This window comes from Grampus griseus (genome assembly GCF_964374135.1).
Source record: "Grampus griseus genome assembly, chromosome: 7".
In the NCBI taxonomy this organism is placed as follows: domain Eukaryota; kingdom Metazoa; phylum Chordata; class Mammalia; order Artiodactyla; family Delphinidae; genus Grampus; species Grampus griseus.
The window spans coordinates 84,516,773-84,533,714 of NC_139001.1; the positions used below are offsets into that span (position 1 = coordinate 84,516,773).

General features: G+C 35.3%; 1 long non-coding RNA gene across 1 annotated transcript in view; it reads right to left on the minus strand.

The window, feature by feature from the left end:
- The window catches only part of LOC309825301, a 170,905-nt gene that overhangs the window by 57,041 nt on the left and 96,922 nt on the right, over positions 1-16,942 (minus strand). The window contains exon 2 of the long non-coding RNA XR_014297018.1: positions 2,483-2,571. This is a non-coding gene — a long non-coding RNA (uncharacterized lncRNA). The remainder of the gene's footprint in view (positions 1-2,482; positions 2,572-16,942) is intronic.

The following is a 16,942-nucleotide window of genomic DNA, read 5'->3' on the forward strand; positions in this document are numbered from 1 at the left end:
AGCTTAGAAAACTAGACAAATTTTTTTTCTAGAAAATACTATGCATAGGGCATTGAGGAGGATGCAATAAATAGGCACAGAATTATTCAAAGAAAACAATTTAAAACTCTAACTTAATCCCACACTCCAAAGCCAAAATATCGCGGCGTATTACATTAAAAAAATCAATATTTCCTGGGATCCATCCCCCAAGAGGTCCATTCCCAAAGATCTACAATAAAAGGCCTGAAACACTTAAAGACCAAAATTCTTAAGTATAGCTGTTGTTTAAAAATGATATTAAAAAGTAGTATTTTATAGTTTAGTTCATTTGGGGGAAGTTGAAATTGATGGTAGCAACTGGATTGATATGTATGTGATCTGGTTACCTTCCCTTAAGTGCCACAAGCCATAGAGAATCTCTGCCCTTATGACAATTGCAATGCTGGGTTGGTTTCCCACGTCTTCCCCTTGTAACTCCGTGTAAGTTCCATGAGTTTTCCACAGTTGAGACCCTCCTCCCTGTGTAAGGCTTTGATGATAAACTTCCACAGGGCCTCCTGCTTCATTAATTATTTCACCTCCACATTTTTCACTTACTGTTGTCTGTCCCATGACTCAAATTTCCCCAAACCAGTGCCAGTTTTAGGTGTTTTATCTTTCTTGGCATATAATGAGTATCTACAAAGTTGCACTGCTAGAACTGAATAATTTGTGCTGCAGTTTTTCATTATATCTTACAGATACAGGGTCATGGTCTTTCCTACATGATCCACATAAAAATATCTAGAACCACTAAACAAGATCAATATTTTTTCTGCCATTTTCCTTTTATTTATTTTTGTAATCATTATTTCTCAACATCCATTTTCTTAAAACCTACTTTTAGAAATTTTAAATCCCAAGTGAGTCATTTTTCCAACTTTTGGGGGAACTTTGCTTTCTTCAGAGTCAGAGGACATGAAAAACCTTGTCCATAAACTGAAAAAAACTCCAGGTCACATATTTTCAGCATCTACTAGAAAGTCAAAGATCTAGGACAGCATATGAAGTCAACTGAAATTATAACTACTGTCTGTAGTTAAATGCACACTAACTACAGTATTTAGCTATCTGGGCCCATTTCTTCAAGATTCTAATTCCTGTCCAGTTCACTAAATGAGTCATTCTCTTCCACTATCCCCCATTTTTATCATACCTGGATGGAAGGTGCCAGTTAATTGTTTGCATGTAGTGTGATCATTCATAATGGACCATTTGAATGATAGCAAGGACAGATGATTACCAACACACAAACAAGCAGTACATGTTTGATAAGATCAGTGTAATATGAACATATCCTCTATTTTATTCATATTAGTAAGGATTCTGTCTAAAACATTTGTATTTATTCTAAAGTAGAAGCTAATTTTGAGATGAAGAGAATGAAATAACATTTACTAAGATAGTAAAAATAAAGTGTAATGAGATGATTCAAATGGACTTTGTAGCATTTTAAAATTTCTCAGAGTTATCATTTTGAATATCAAACCTAATTCTATTATATATGGTCATACAAAGAGGTTAAAGTGGTTTTTCACTTGGTGGAATACAATAACTATAATTTTCTGTTTTTAATATTTTAGCAAAAATAATTTAATTAATGTAATTTGTGTTTTCTGTCCTCAGACTCTTTGTTGAAGAAATTGTTCAAGTTCTTACATAAAATATGGTTGTCTATGCACTTATCAGTCATTTTTACTAGAGGTACATGTGAATTTTCTGCTCATTTTGGACCATATGTGGCAACATTCAATGCAAATTAGTCAAGTGAATTAAATTTATGGGAAAAAACCTATGCTTTTCACTTAAAATCTTACTTCATGTTACATTGAATTAACTTTTATGAAATGATTCAGGCCAAAATTAAATTTTACATTTTAAGACTTTATACAGGCAATGAAGGAATTGTTATTTTGGAAAACCTTTCTTTTCTTCAAAGTACCTTATAAAGTTTCATTCAAAATCAGTCATACATTATTTATCATTTTTTTCATTTTTGTTAATATGAGTGTCTACAATACTATTCAAAAATATACATGAATAATTTGTTCATAATATTATTCCTTATAAAGAGCTATATTATTTAAATATTTTAGACAATCCTATTTGCCACATAAAAAACATTAAAATACCTGTATATACAACTCAAAACTGTAAAAGCCTTAATTATCACGCATATTCATATATTTAAGAATTAAAAGTTATTCTGTTGTTGTTTTGGAGTAAGGCAAGAAAAGGATGGGCTTCTTTTGGAAAAGTGAGACTGGTATCGAATACTACCATAATCAAATTACTTAGTTAACTATATAATTAAGTACATTTTCCTTTGCATGTAATGAACCTGAGGGAAAATATTAAATCAAAATAGTAGCTCTAGTGAGGGACCAGAGGTCAAATATCAAAATACTTTGCTTAGTAAGAACCATTATAATATCACATTCAATAGTCAACAGATACTTACTGAGTGCAACTGCTTTTGAGGCAACATTTCAGGCACTTGAGGTATACCACTGAACAAGGCGGATGGACATCTCTGCCCTCTTGGGACTTCTATACTAGCAAGAAGAGACAGAATAAAACCAACATAATAAGTAACATATATAAGTAACATAATAAGTAAGCAAATGATATAGCCTGTTAGAAGGTGGTAAGTGCTATGAAAGAAGAAAAAGTAGAGCAAGTTAGGTGGGGGGAAGGAAATAAGACTCTAAAACGTAGGGTGTACATTGCAGTAACAAGTAGGGTGCTCAGTGTGGGCAACCTCATGCAGCAGGTGACAACTGAAAGAGGTAAAGAAAATTAGGCAAGTGGACATATAGGGGAAAGGTATTCCAGAAAGAAGAAACAGCTAGTGCAAAAACCGTAAGGCAGGAACAGGAATGCCAGTGCCACAAAAGCACAGTGAGTGGAGGAGAGTAGTGTACGAGGTCATGGAAATAACTCGGGCCAGATTTTTTAGGTCAGCAAATATTTCTGTGAAAAGCCCAATGGTAAGTATTTTAGGCTTCGCTATACACAGTCTTTGTTGCCAACAACTCATTTCGACCTATGTAGTACCAAAGCAGCAATAGGTAAAATATAAGTAAATGTAAGTGTCTAGGTTCCAATTAACTTCATTTATGGACATTGAAAGTTAAATTTCACATAATTTTCACATATCCTACAGTTAAAAAAAAAACACCCTTTTTTAACCATTGAAAAATGTAATAGTATCCCTAGCTCATGGGTTACTAAAACATGTCAGTGGGCAGATTTGGCATACGGGCCATAGCTGCCAACCCTTTATGTGACATGGTTACCATTGCAAGGATATTGGCCCTTAGGTCCAGTGAAATGGAGTTTCAGTGTGGGATTTTCAGCAGAACAACAGCATGATAGGTCTTACAATTTCTAAAGATTGCTCGGGTGGCTGTGCTGAGAATAAAAGTTACAGGGCGAGGATAGAATGAGGAAGACCTCATTAAAAGGTTGATAGGGAATTCCAGGCAAGAGATGACGAAGGCTGAGACCAAGGTGTAGTAGTGGAGGTAGAGAGGAGTGGTCAGATTCCAGACCTGTTTCGAAGGGGGAGCCAGTAGCCTTCCTGGCTCTTTATGCACACACAGAGTACAAAATTACACAGAGGCACAAAAGTTGCCTCCTGAGCAACTTGCAGAAAAAATAAAGACATTACAATTAAACTAACCTTGATTCAAACCCCATCTCACCATTAATGCGACATCAGAAGACTAACTCTCCCATGCTTAGTTTCCTAAGGGTGAAATGGTGATGATATTTATCTCACAGAGCACGTCAACTGTAGAGAAAATATCAGGTATTCAATGGTAGCACTGCATTATGTGACATGAGTGTCATACACTTGTCACAATTAATTCTTCTACCACCCAACAAGGCAAGGTTGTGTCACGTCCTCATTGTGGAGAACATGAGCACACACTGCAGTCCTGCCCAGTATCATGCCGGCTGTTCATTGCAGTGCTGAGTTTGAAACTCATTCCACCTGACTCCAGAACCCATGCTGTTAACCACTATGCAGTGCTGCCTCCCTGGAAAAATTACGATTCATTTTTCATAAAATCAGAAACCCACCACCAAATGACTTAACTTTCAGAGCCTAACTTAAAGCTGGGTACAGCAGATCAAGGATTAGAAAAAGGAAGCAAAACAACAATAAATACAGCCTGATATTAAGAAAGGAGCCAAGCAAGAAGTAAAAGGATTGTAACAAGTATGCACAGGAAAGAAATTTGGGAAAAGAAAATTTTAAGGCAAATAATACCACATCACATTGGGTCTTGATTATCCATGAAGACAATTCTCTTTCATAGGAAAACAGGAAGACACAAATTCAGTCATTCACTGGCTAAGTATTTTAGAGTGCCAAGAACTATCGCTGAAACTTAGAAATATAAGCAAAGAAGCTAGATATGGCACCTGCCCTCTTGTAGAAACCATCATTTGTGATTAAAGGGGTCTATTTTTAGTGGGGTTAAGTGACCCTCAATACCTTTGCCAAAAAAAAAGAGAAAAATCAGAATGGCAGAAACATAATCCAATCTCCAAAGAGGAGGAGTACAATTATTGAAGTTGCAATAGGAGTTTTGTGTTTGCTAATTGCTTAAAGGGAGGGTTCAGGAGAGTGAAGAAGGGAACACTAAATATTAAACTGAATGGATTCTTACTAGTCGCTTGTCAACTAAAATGACCACCTGTATTAGGGTGCTGCTGTCTCCCAGGTTGTCAGAGCCACGAACATCAGCAGAGACTGAGGGTATCCAGATGCAGAGGGGAAAGGAAAAGAGACTAACAAGCATAGTTATAATAAAGAAAAGATTATGTCAGACGGCGTGTACTGGTCAAGGTAAATTTGGTTAATAATGGAAAATATACATACCAATGTAAGAGAACATATGGCAAAAAACTTGAGAATGATATGAAGTATGAAGAAATACGCTTGTGAATATTATATATTTTGATTGATTTATAATCAAAATATATGGATCTCTACATGAATATTGACCAAAAGAAGAAAATATCTTGAAGGAGAGAATATCATATCCTCACATCTGAGGCAGCTCTATTGTAGAGATAGCCATTGTGGCAGCTAAGTTCTCTATTTTTCCCTTAAAATCTCAAATCCCGATCCAGGCATAGCCCCTGCTTTCGGTAATGTTGGTCACCCCTGCACACCTAGCATTGCCTGCTGGCTGGTGACAGTATCTCCTTGATGAGGAGGCCGGGGCCAGTCCCAGGCAGCTCTCCTTTCAGCCTGACAGCTGCATATCCCAGGTGGTCTGACATTTGAGATGGAGGCTGTGGATAAGATTGAAGGTGTTTTCGGAAAGAAGTAGGCTGTGAATAACACCAAGACTTCATCCAGATGGAATCACTCATGAGACAACCTGAGATAGTCTATTACTGCCCATATGTCTTCTAGGTCTCCGAAGGCCAGCCTCCATTGATTTATTAGAAACCCACTATTTATGCTTTTGGCTCATCTCAGAACAGACTACAGTAAAGGATTTATCAGAGACGCTGCTGTTTCTGGCAGCTGTTGGAATTTTATAAGTTCTTTAAATAAAACAGCCTCCATAAATATCCTAGTAAACATCAGACAATAAAGTAAATATTTGGGGGTGAGATTCAGTTTATTTCCTTTTAATACACACCACCTTTTTACAAGTTCCCTTCTGAGTGCAGCCCCATGGCAAAACCTTTTACAGAACATACCTATTTTAGGTAAATAAATAAATATGTGACTCCAAAGAAGTCAAACTTACTAGATATAGCTATGCTCACAGTATTGCTTAAACACTATTTTTCCCTTGCAGATAAGCCTTGGAAGAATTATTTCATCATTTTACCAGCACAAACAGTTGTTACTAGTGTATCTTATTTATAGATGGTTCTTTGAGGAACTATAGCAATATAGCAAAATATCAGTTATTTCATCACACTGGTGAATTTAATGAACCTGAAGGTGTGTGTTATTTTAGCACTTGCTGTAGCTCCTGTGAAAACCCAGTGGTGCTAAAATCTGTAAACCTGTCATTGCTTAAGTAATAACCTTGTTAAAAGCATCTTCATTTAACTTACTTTAGCTTCTGCAGGATGTAGGTTTTATTTTATCAGTGCAGAGAGTAGGCGTTTCAAACCCAAACCACTTATTGGAAATATAATTAATTGTAGTTCATTAATTTATTCAGTGTTATTGCTTTTATTCTAACACTTAGGTTAAATTAAATATTGTCTGGAATCTAGTACCCATTTTCAATTTTTTACAAACTCTTAATTTATATTGAAGTTCTGTGGTTACAAGAATAAATTTTAGTCTGCACCAATGAAAATGTTCATTTTAATTTTTAATACTCCTTTATGTGAGGCACAATGACTCTTCCTCCCCTATACACACTGTAGATTGAAGAAAAAGCACATTTTTGTTAATCTGCTTGGAATGGATTTGAGTTTATTCTTGCCTTTTAAAATGTGGAGAAAATTGGATATTGATGGTAGGTGTTCAGAATTATCAGTTGATTTCTGCAAGAACACATCTACAATTATTGAAATGCTGGCAATAAAAGTGGGAACTCCCTCCTATTTAGAATTATTTATGAAAAGAGAGGAAGGAAGGGAGAGACAGAGAGTGTGGATGGAAGAGGACAAAAACTGTAATTTGTATAATTATAGTCTCAAAACAAAAACAAACTTTCTATAATTACCTAGATAGGCCAACAGCAAGGTGTATGGTAAAAGCTATATGTTATCAGCCACTTTGAAATCCTTGGCTGATTGCAATAATGCAGTCAGTAAATACTGACACATGTTCCGTTCGTTCTATGACCACATCTAGAAGAACGTTATAAAGGGTGTCGGTGGCCAACCACTGTTTCATTGCCGAGTGACATTAGTTAAACAGCTACTAGCCTGATAGGTAGATTAAGATTTATATCAAATTTTCTTTCCCCAAAAGGTATCAAGAAAAATGCAGGATAGAAATAGTATAATAGGCCCACTTGGTAATAAATTGAATCTGTCAAGGTGGTTTTGTTTCTGAATCCATTATTTTTAATAAACTTAAAAAAATTTTTTTTATAATAATCAAGATACCTTTGTAAAATCCCTCCAAATTGTAATCCTGATATTATTTTTTTCTACTCCTCTAATTATAAATGTTGATTTTAAATTTGGGGCTAGAGAGAGTGAGGAGAGGAAACACATCAAGAACTAAGACAATTTCTTGGGTTATTTTCAACATGTAAAATTATAACTTTAAACATTGTTTTCTGTTTAATGATTTTTGTCTTTTAGATGAAGGTTCTTAGAATTATTAACATTTAGATTGGTTGAAGTGTGGGTCATTCAAATAATAGTATATTTAAATACGCAGTGAAAAAAGTTTGAAAATTGCATATATACTTTTGCTGTTATTGTTAATCTCTTTTTGTAACATACCTATTACTAAAAACTTTCTTTAGTAATTCAGTTAATGTTTATATGCCTTGAATAAATGTCATTTTTAATCAGAATATTAAGCAACCATGTTAATTTTTGTTTTGTCTGACAGTTAGTATAGTTTCTAAATAATACCCAGACAAGAGATTACACAATTGTATCTTTCAATAATATACACTTTAAATGTACGTGAAAGTTAGAAAATTTTAATAAAATTCACACTTATATCAAGGATATTTTTAAATTAAATCTATTGATTGTTGGTATCTGTGAACTCTTAAGAATAAACACCTGCAGTGTTTTATTATGTAAAAAGGTGGTTTAATTGCATCATATTTATCACAGACGAATCAAGCCCTATTCAGAAGATAATAATGACACGGTAATTGGATCAGTAATTGGTTCAGGATGATTCAATATTGTACTAATAATCATAAATACCGCTGTCTTCTGCTTTGATTCAGGGCTGACATGCTAATATAGATTGGATTTAGAGCACTAAATATTAGTGAACTGGATCTAGTATTAATGTCTAGATCCTTGGTTTGGCTATGCCAGCCAGAAACAGGTATAAAACATATACACCACTTGAAAACATATTTTAAATTGCAATATGAATTCAGTCAATGTACTTTATTGGCTTTCCTTAACTATTAATTTCTGAAACCAACATCTTCAATATATGGAGGCGGAAGGGAGTAGAAATAAAGGCATTTCCTTATTTTTCTTGTAAAAATGATCATTTTGGATGAGTAATGCAGTTTTTACATTTGATCGAACAAGTTACCATGGATGATGTGACATGATGACCTGGTGGGCAAAATTATTCATGTGCCAGTTATGTAATGAAGGATATGAAAATCATTCCCATTACACACTGTGTTCAGCAGACACTTGGCGGTTAAACAGGACTATTTCTTAGCCAGTGTGGTGGCAGCCTTTCACTGAGAGCCAAAGGAGAGGGAGGCTCATTATGTAGGAAACAATGATCCTTATTCACTCAACATGGAAACTTGCCTTACAAGTGCACATTGGATGGCTCTGGGCTGGAACAAAAATGGCATATCCCCTGTTATCAGTGGAACAGAAACCCAGGATCAACATGCCTGGCTTGGAATGCTGCCTATTGGGGATAGAAATGGATATATTCAGGCATTTGTTTATTTATGATCATTTCTATGGATTGGAGGGGTTGGTGATGTGCTTACTGTCCACCCCTGCTGATCTAGGTCTCTTTTGTGGGAAAAGGAGAGAGGGGCAGCTCACAGGTGCCAATAAAGGATGTAACTATGCAATTTTAACTCTGAAGTTATAAGACTGTGCTGGGGACAACTGATTAGATGTGTAATGTTTACCTGGCAATGGAATAGTTCTTTTTCTATTATTTTAACTAAACATAGGATGATGGCATGTACAAAATCTATGTATAGGACCAAAAGAATGTCATAGGGTATGGAACCACTGCTTCCTGGTGAAGAACCCAAACATAATGATAACACATTTCCTAAGAATAATAGAGAGGTTGATGAGACCAATGGATCTATAGAGGATTTGGATTACCCTGTTACCTCTCTTGCTTTTGGCTTTTTGTTATTTACAAATTGGGAATTTGAAATGGAATTTACTCTCCAAAGGTCACTATAAAGAAAATGAATATAAAGCTTATCAAATCTATTATTTATACAGATGCTCCAGGATGAGTACTGAGATTCTTTCCCATCATTTATCTCTGTTCTAATTATTTAAAATAATCTTTGAAGGTAGGCATAGAGTGGCGTGATTAATTTCTCATTGCCAAAGTCAGGGAGGAAACACAAGTAGATGAACCATGTGTTGGAAAAAAAAAATGCCAGAAAGTACTACACCAGTGTCCTTTAAGAGTTTTTGATTAACCCAATGATTCCACTCAAGGGAGCAGGCTTCAACCTGTACTGGTGTTCTCAAATCTTCCCTCTTCATGCAAGGTATGGAAGACACAATTTTCTCAGCATACACTCAGTTGAATCTTTTCTAATGGCATCCATGTTGGCGCTATTTTCTAGGTAGGCATGGAGGGATGTCTTCATCATTCGCAGGAGTCTGGGTTTACTGCCAAAGGCAATGATCCAATTCCACAGGCGAGGGAAATAGATAATTTCAGTTCCCAAATCAGCATTGCATCCAGTAACACCTGAGCAATGAAAATCCTGTGGCGTCTATATTCAAGAGCCAGGAAATTCCATGTGTTGATGGAATCAAGTTCTCTCCTAGGTGGAGTGACTGTTTATTGTTTAGTATCCATGAAAGGAAATCTGCAGTCAAATAGCAGCCAGACGTCACACATTCCCCATGTATCTACGCCTCAGTGGCTCCAGTGCTGAACCAACTGCTCAGGAGTTACAGGATAACTAATTTACTTGGTCTTATTTCTCCCTGAAACTCTACATGTAGTTGTGGTTCACTGGTTTAGTGACGTGAATGAAGGGAATTCACTGCACTTCAAATCTCTCATTACACCTTAATTAGGACACCAGCTAGAAATATCAATGTTTTAACAACTGTAGCAGACAAGGTTTCTTTTCCTACTTTAATCACATATTGTAAAGCAGATTGAAGTACTTTATCAATGTTTTCTTCTTTTGTTTTTTTTCTAGTGAGAATCCACGGTTAAGTATACTAACATAAAAACTAAGGCTATGATGTTTCCATTTTAATTCTCAGCTCAGTCAGCAACAGAGTGATAAATGATAACAGTAATCACAGAAAATACATTATTAAGGAGTAAAAATGCATAACTATTAAGTTTTTGTCATGTTGAATTTTGTTTTTTGTGTTTTTTTCTTAACAGAAATTTTGCCACTGAGGCAAATCATACTTTTTTTGTTGTTGTTACTTAGTAAATTTCCAAGTAATTAAAATCTTTTTTTCATCATCATTTTGACTTTAGAAACCTGTTTTGGGACCACCAACTACCAGTGTCCTTAACTCGGAGCACCTGAGTAACCTCTCCTGTGAGGTGCAGTTTTGTTGTAGAAAACATCTGAATGCTTGTAACATCTGGATCATAAATAATAAAAAGGTAGTTTTTAGGTGTCAGCATAACAGTCTATAGCAAAGGAGGGAGAACATTTTACCTAGTATTTATAATTATTTAAATATTTACCTTCCCCCAAAACAAGGTTACAATAAATTTCCAATTAACAACAAGATAAAATAAATATAACTTTAAAAATATGCCTTTAAATCAAAGAAAGAAGACAAACAATACTAAAATTTAATCTGTCCTTTGGGACAGGAGACAGCTTACAGGTTCTTGTCAGCCAGCTAAATGACAGTCAGAAAAGATCATGTGACTGGGGTCTAAAAACTAATTAATCTCCATAAAGCTGTAAGTGAGGTAGGTAAGATGACTTGAAATCTGATTACATTATTGCATTTAAGGGGAGAAAATGCAGCATGTATTTTTCATGTTGATTTTAACCACCTGAGCCCTTAATGATGTTTTGTACCTTGGAAGAAAAATCATATTTCATCCATATTTTAAAAAGAACTACAAAGATGCTACTGTCAGTATATGATTTACGTATTTGCTGTAAATAATATGAAAATGAATCATGTAGGATGCCTCTGTAAAGTTTTCAAAGAATAAGTAATTCTTTGAAAGGTAGATTCACTGTGAAAAGGAAGTCATAAATCGTAAGACTAAAAGAAATTTACAAAGATATTTAAAGGAAATAATAATTTTACTATTCCCAGCCCTACTTCCATAAAAAGCAAATGATTAGGTAGTATATTTTGGCTATTGGACATTTATGTGCTACATTGTTATTAGTTCTAAAGTTTAAGTCCTATTCAAAATAATTCTGAAAATTGATGAAAATATCACATTCTCTACCACTTCCATTATTCTAGTTATACACAACATATGTAAATACTTTGAATGTTAGAAGGAGTCATTCAGAATCCCATGGAACCTTCTTGTATGCTTCACAGCTAATTCTTTTTTTGATTGCTTTAACAGTTACGTAAAAGAGACTTCTAAGCAATGGTTCTTTAAATGTGTTCTCCTTTTATCTGCAGCAGAAGAACAAGGATTATAGAATAATAATTTGAAACATTATGTCTGGAATGCTGTGAAAATAATCCTCATTAGATTGGAATGAGCCCTGACGAGAGAGAGAGAGAGAGAGAGAGAGAGAGAGAGAGAGAGAGAGAGAGAGAGAGAGAGAGAGAGAGCGCGAATATGTGTGTGTGTGTGTGTGTGTGTGTGTGTGTGTGTGTGTGTGTGTGTGTGTGTCTTGGGGGGAGGGGAAAGTTATGTGTATTTCAGAAAGAAAAAGAGAGAGACAGAGACTTGAAATTTTATTAATAAACACTATCAATCATAGATTATGTAAATTATATATCTGCAAAATTTTTATTTAAAAAATTGGAAGCACTATATTTGAGTTAAAATACAGTCAGGGAATTTATTGCTACCAGGTAATCCATTGTATACTGAACACAGAGAGAAGGTGACAGGCAGAATACATTCTCTAGTTTGCTTTATTAAAATTAAAATTGTAATTTTTTCATAATTATATTAATGAATGTGTGAGCAGACTGAATCACAAAAATAGAGTACCTCTCATTGAGAATCTGAAAGCATTTTACAAATGAAGGGCTTTTTCTACTCTATTTTATATGAACAAAGTTTTTGTGAGTTAAAGTACATTCAGTATTTTAGGGAAAAGTTATCATTGTTCATCTTGGCAAAAATATGCTAGTCAACTTTCTCCCAGTATGCAAACTTTAGAGGTGTCATAAAGGAGAGGTTTGGTTTAAGATTCAGAAGGCAAGAAATATCTTTTGTTCTTCGTTTTTCTTTTCTCTAATCATCTTAAGATGAGCATGCATATAGTATACGGATAGATACACACCCAAAGATATATTTGTGTGACAGGAGGGCAGCTAGAATACTCTTGACAGGAGGGCAGCTAGAATAGAGTTGTCTGAACCAGGCAGAGTGATGGAAAAGCCACAGGAAGGAAAGGAGAGCTTCAGGAAGGAGAGCTGCTCCCTCTTTTCTGACCTCTGCCTTCACATCCATCTAATCGCCTCTGTATCCCTTCCTGTTATCCACTATCTTTCCACTTTGCCCTTTGGGATACAGAATATGGAAAACATTTTCCCCGACCTGAATAGGCATTTATAAGCAGCTACTTCCTGAGTTCAGTGAATATTTTTAGACCTTAAAAAACACTGTACTTCCTATGAATGATGATATCAGTTAAAATATTATTACTATTATTTTGGATTAAGTTATCACTGCTTAAATATCCCTGGTTTATATTTCCAATCACTGAAAATTTGAAACCTTAATAGAATTCTTGCTAATGGGTAACTAGTCAATATCCATGGTTAAAACTGAAAGGAGGTAAAAATGGAAATTACGGCACTGTGGAGAATTCTAAAACTTTATGTTAAGAATTTCTAAAATGACCTATATGCAAAATAATTTACAGGAGTATCACTTGAAATTATTTTAAAGAATGTTTAGTGGGAGACCAGGGTATACCTGAGGTATAACACCCTTCTGTTGAACTCTAAATTCTAAGCAGAATTTTGTTCTATTGTGTAATGATGCACAAAGGCCAGACCATTCCCACCAACTGTACTACAGAAAAATCTTCTGAGCCTATACACCATCAATTCACTTTCCTTACATAATCGAATAGACAAAGCTTGCCACTCAAGATCAAGGAAAACAGGGATGGAAGAGAAAAGATTGAGATTGAGTATGCAAAGAAAAAGCTAATATAATTCTCTGTGCTGGTATCTTTCTCCCTCCTTGTTTGTTTACTCTTAATATTACAGAATTGATAAGCAGTTTAAAAAATTCTGAGATCCAAAAATGTGTCAACATTACAACACGTTGAATTTTTTATCTGCTTTAAAGTGTGCCCTCAAAAGCTTGCTTTTTTGAAGCAGTCATTTGCATAAATGGCTTAAATAGCCAACGCTTCTGCAGTGGTGAACCAAATTTTATTGGGGTTGTGGAATTAGGTTTCTTCTCTTTCTTTTCTTTTTTCACTTTCTTTCTGCCTGACAAGGTATTTGCTAGCATATCTGAAATTCGGATTTAAATTGAGATCTACTTTGACAATTGAGGGACAGATTTACGAAGCACCAAGACTTCTAATTGGTAGTTTGATTTGAGTGTCTGTGTGCCTGTGTTTGTTTTTTTATGTACTTATGTACCTATTTCTACATTCATTCATCCACTTACTTATGGACAGAACATTAGATAAAAATCCACTTTCATGAGAAAGATAGTAGGCAAATTCTTGTTTAACATAAAAGCCACTTCAACTATTAATTAATTATGATTACAGAAAATCCCCATTGTGACAGAATATCATTTAACTTCTAAAAACTAGAAGCAGTGACAGCACACATTTTTATAAAACTCTACCATGTAATAATTTTGTGTAAAGAAAGATTGTCCAAACTGATCTTTGAAAGGAGCTTAAATTACCAATCAAATATACATAACCCATTTCATTTGTTAAGGTCTTGATTTTCTATATTATTTTGGCTTTGTTTTAACAAATACGCTTGGCCATAATGAAAATAAACCTGCTGAAGTCTCCGAGGCCTGAGACAAGCTATAACACATTTCTGCACCACGGGGTGGGCTCCTGGGATGCCTACTGAGAAAATGCCTGCCCACTGAGCATGCCCAGACTATTAAAATGAATTGACATGTTAATGCTGACAGGAAAAGAGCACAAGAGAGCTTGCTAAATTACTGCTCAGTCAGGCACTAGGAATTCCTGAGTGGCTAACTCCTGAGCAAAACCCACAGCAAGCACAACAACATCAACAAAACTTTATTGTCAAATGCACCAAAACAAACAAACACTAACAGGGCTGTCATGTTAGTAATCCACCTGCCCATAAATCATGTGGATTTTAATCATACCTGCCACCTTAGCCGCTTATCCCCAGAGAAATTGTTTTCTTTTTGCTCCCTCCTTCACTCGCTTTCAATTATCTGGAAGCTGGTTCACGTGTTTATTTATTTATCTAAAGTTCACATACAGTATGCATGCACAAATTTTCTCCAGGGGTTTGGACCAGGCAGATCATAGGAGGATGCAGTGGAGCGTAGCAGCTAACAGCTCAGATGAATGTACTCAGTCTCAAAAACCTGCTTTGGACCATGATGACAAGGAAAGGGGAGGACAGAAAGTAATTAGTGTGTGTACAATGATTGATTATGGCTTAATATTCAGGCATTTCACCTTTAGACCACTATAGGTAGACTTAAAGAATGATGAAACAGGAAGTCCTCGTGGTTTTTGAGAAGCAAGGAAGAAAAATCTGCTTTTCCACATTTAAGTCATTTGCTTTCGCTTCTGCAGAGGTGGAATAAAGTTTATTCACTTTTAAACACATATGTTTGATCAGTCTATTCACTGCATCTAAGAATTGTTTAAAATCTCAAATATTAAGATGAGCATAAGAAGTGACTTCTAGCCTTGGGCAGGCAGACAGGAGATGAAAGGAAGCTGCACATTTCAGATGAAATTATTAGTTTTAATAGTCTCACCATTGTGTTGTCTTACTCCCAGGAACAACTTCAGAAAATAATACCAATTTGGCTACTCAAGGAATAAGTAGTGAACTGCTCATGACCCTTTCTCAGCTCCAGGAGGTGAAAGGGGAGAACAGATGCATTGTGGAGTCCATATCCTTTAGACATAAAAATGATTTTCATGAGACCACATTGGCCCCAAAATAGATATGTTAGATATGGCAAATTCAGGAGAAAGAAAACTTTCACTTTATCTGTCTGATTCAAGCGTTTTTGATACTGTGGTGTGTGTGACTGTGTGTGTGTGTAAGTCATGATGGCTTTTTATGCACATTCTGATCTATACTTGCCAAACTGTGTATTAGCTCCATCTCTAGATAGAATCTGTTTAGAACACCCATAGAAATTAAAAGGATCACATGGAGTTTGACATTTTGCAAAATGAAAGAATAATGGATGTATTATATTGTGTGTTTTTTCCTTTTAGTAAAAATGTCTGACCCTTGGGAAGCTTGGCTAGAAGTTTAGAAGTCTGAATCATTTTTCTTCCTTTTTATGCTCAAAATATATAAGAATTTAATTTCTTCAGCTTCATATTTTCCTTGATATTTCAGTAAATTTGAGATATCCTTCTTGTTCATAAATCATGAACTAAGTAATTGAAGTTTACCCTAAAATAATTTGGTGTCTTTTGACTTTGCATCTTATATCCAAATGCCCAGATAAAAAATCTCCCTGCTCTATTAACTTCTATGTCTGTCTTCTTATAACTCTGACCAAGGACATGCCACAGAACATAAGAGATAGTTGACCTTTAACCTCAAGTTTGAAAGAATAAATAATCCATCTCATATCGGATGTAAAATTCTAGTCTTCCAAAATGCCAGATGATTTATATAAAATAGACACAGGTAAATCTTTTTGGGTAGAAGCTAAATCATCAAGTTACATTTCATATTTTACCATTATATGTTCATATTTTACAGATTGTGATCATGGTTTTTTGTTTTCTATGATCTGCCCTAAAAATTATATTCACTAATCTATTCAACAGTTACTTATTGAGCACCTGGTATGTGTCAGGTAGTTGCCAGATCACAGTGTCTTAGGTAAAATACTCCTTGTTTGACAAATTTAATTTAGACAGATCAATCTATATCTATTTATCTATCTATATATCTATCCATCTCATTTCAAAAATATCAACTTTAAAGTCCAAAATTAAACTGAACGTGGTTTAGATGAATTAAGGTAACAAAAATCCATCAATAACTTTTCATGCACCAATAAAAAAATGGCCAAAAAGATTTTGATTACCCAAGTCTGTATTGCTCTATCTGCATCACATGGGTGAGAAGAGAAGGGAGCCCAGGGCAGAACATAGAGCATCACAGAATTGCAGGAAATTCCCAGAAAGGCTGAGAAGGAAGAGTCAGAGAGATTGAAGGAGCTGGGGAGAATGTGAAATGGAAGAAAATATTTCAAGAAAGAGAATCCAATGCTGTCAAAATGTCAAACAACATAAGGACTGAAAAGGGTTTTCTGGTTTAGTAAGAAGATGTCGTTGATCTGCAGGGGTGGTGGAGTGAAAGCCAGATTGTGGTGGCTTTAGAAACAAATAGAAGGAAGTGAAGAAACAACTAGTACAGAAAATTATTTTAAAGAGCTTTTCATTGAGGAGGAGGACAGAGAGATGAGACCATAGCTAGAGCAGGGATGACTTCAGGGATTGCACACTGCAGCTTTTTATACCATAGTCTGTGTCTGGCTCCCCCTGGAGTTGTGTGGTACACAGACAGTGCAGCCCTGTACAGTGGCACTGGTATTGTTTGTTTATTCTTCATTTTTAAAGTGGGAGAGTTTGGGGCATGCTGAGGTGTTCAGGAAAGTGGCTAATAGTGAAGAACAGGT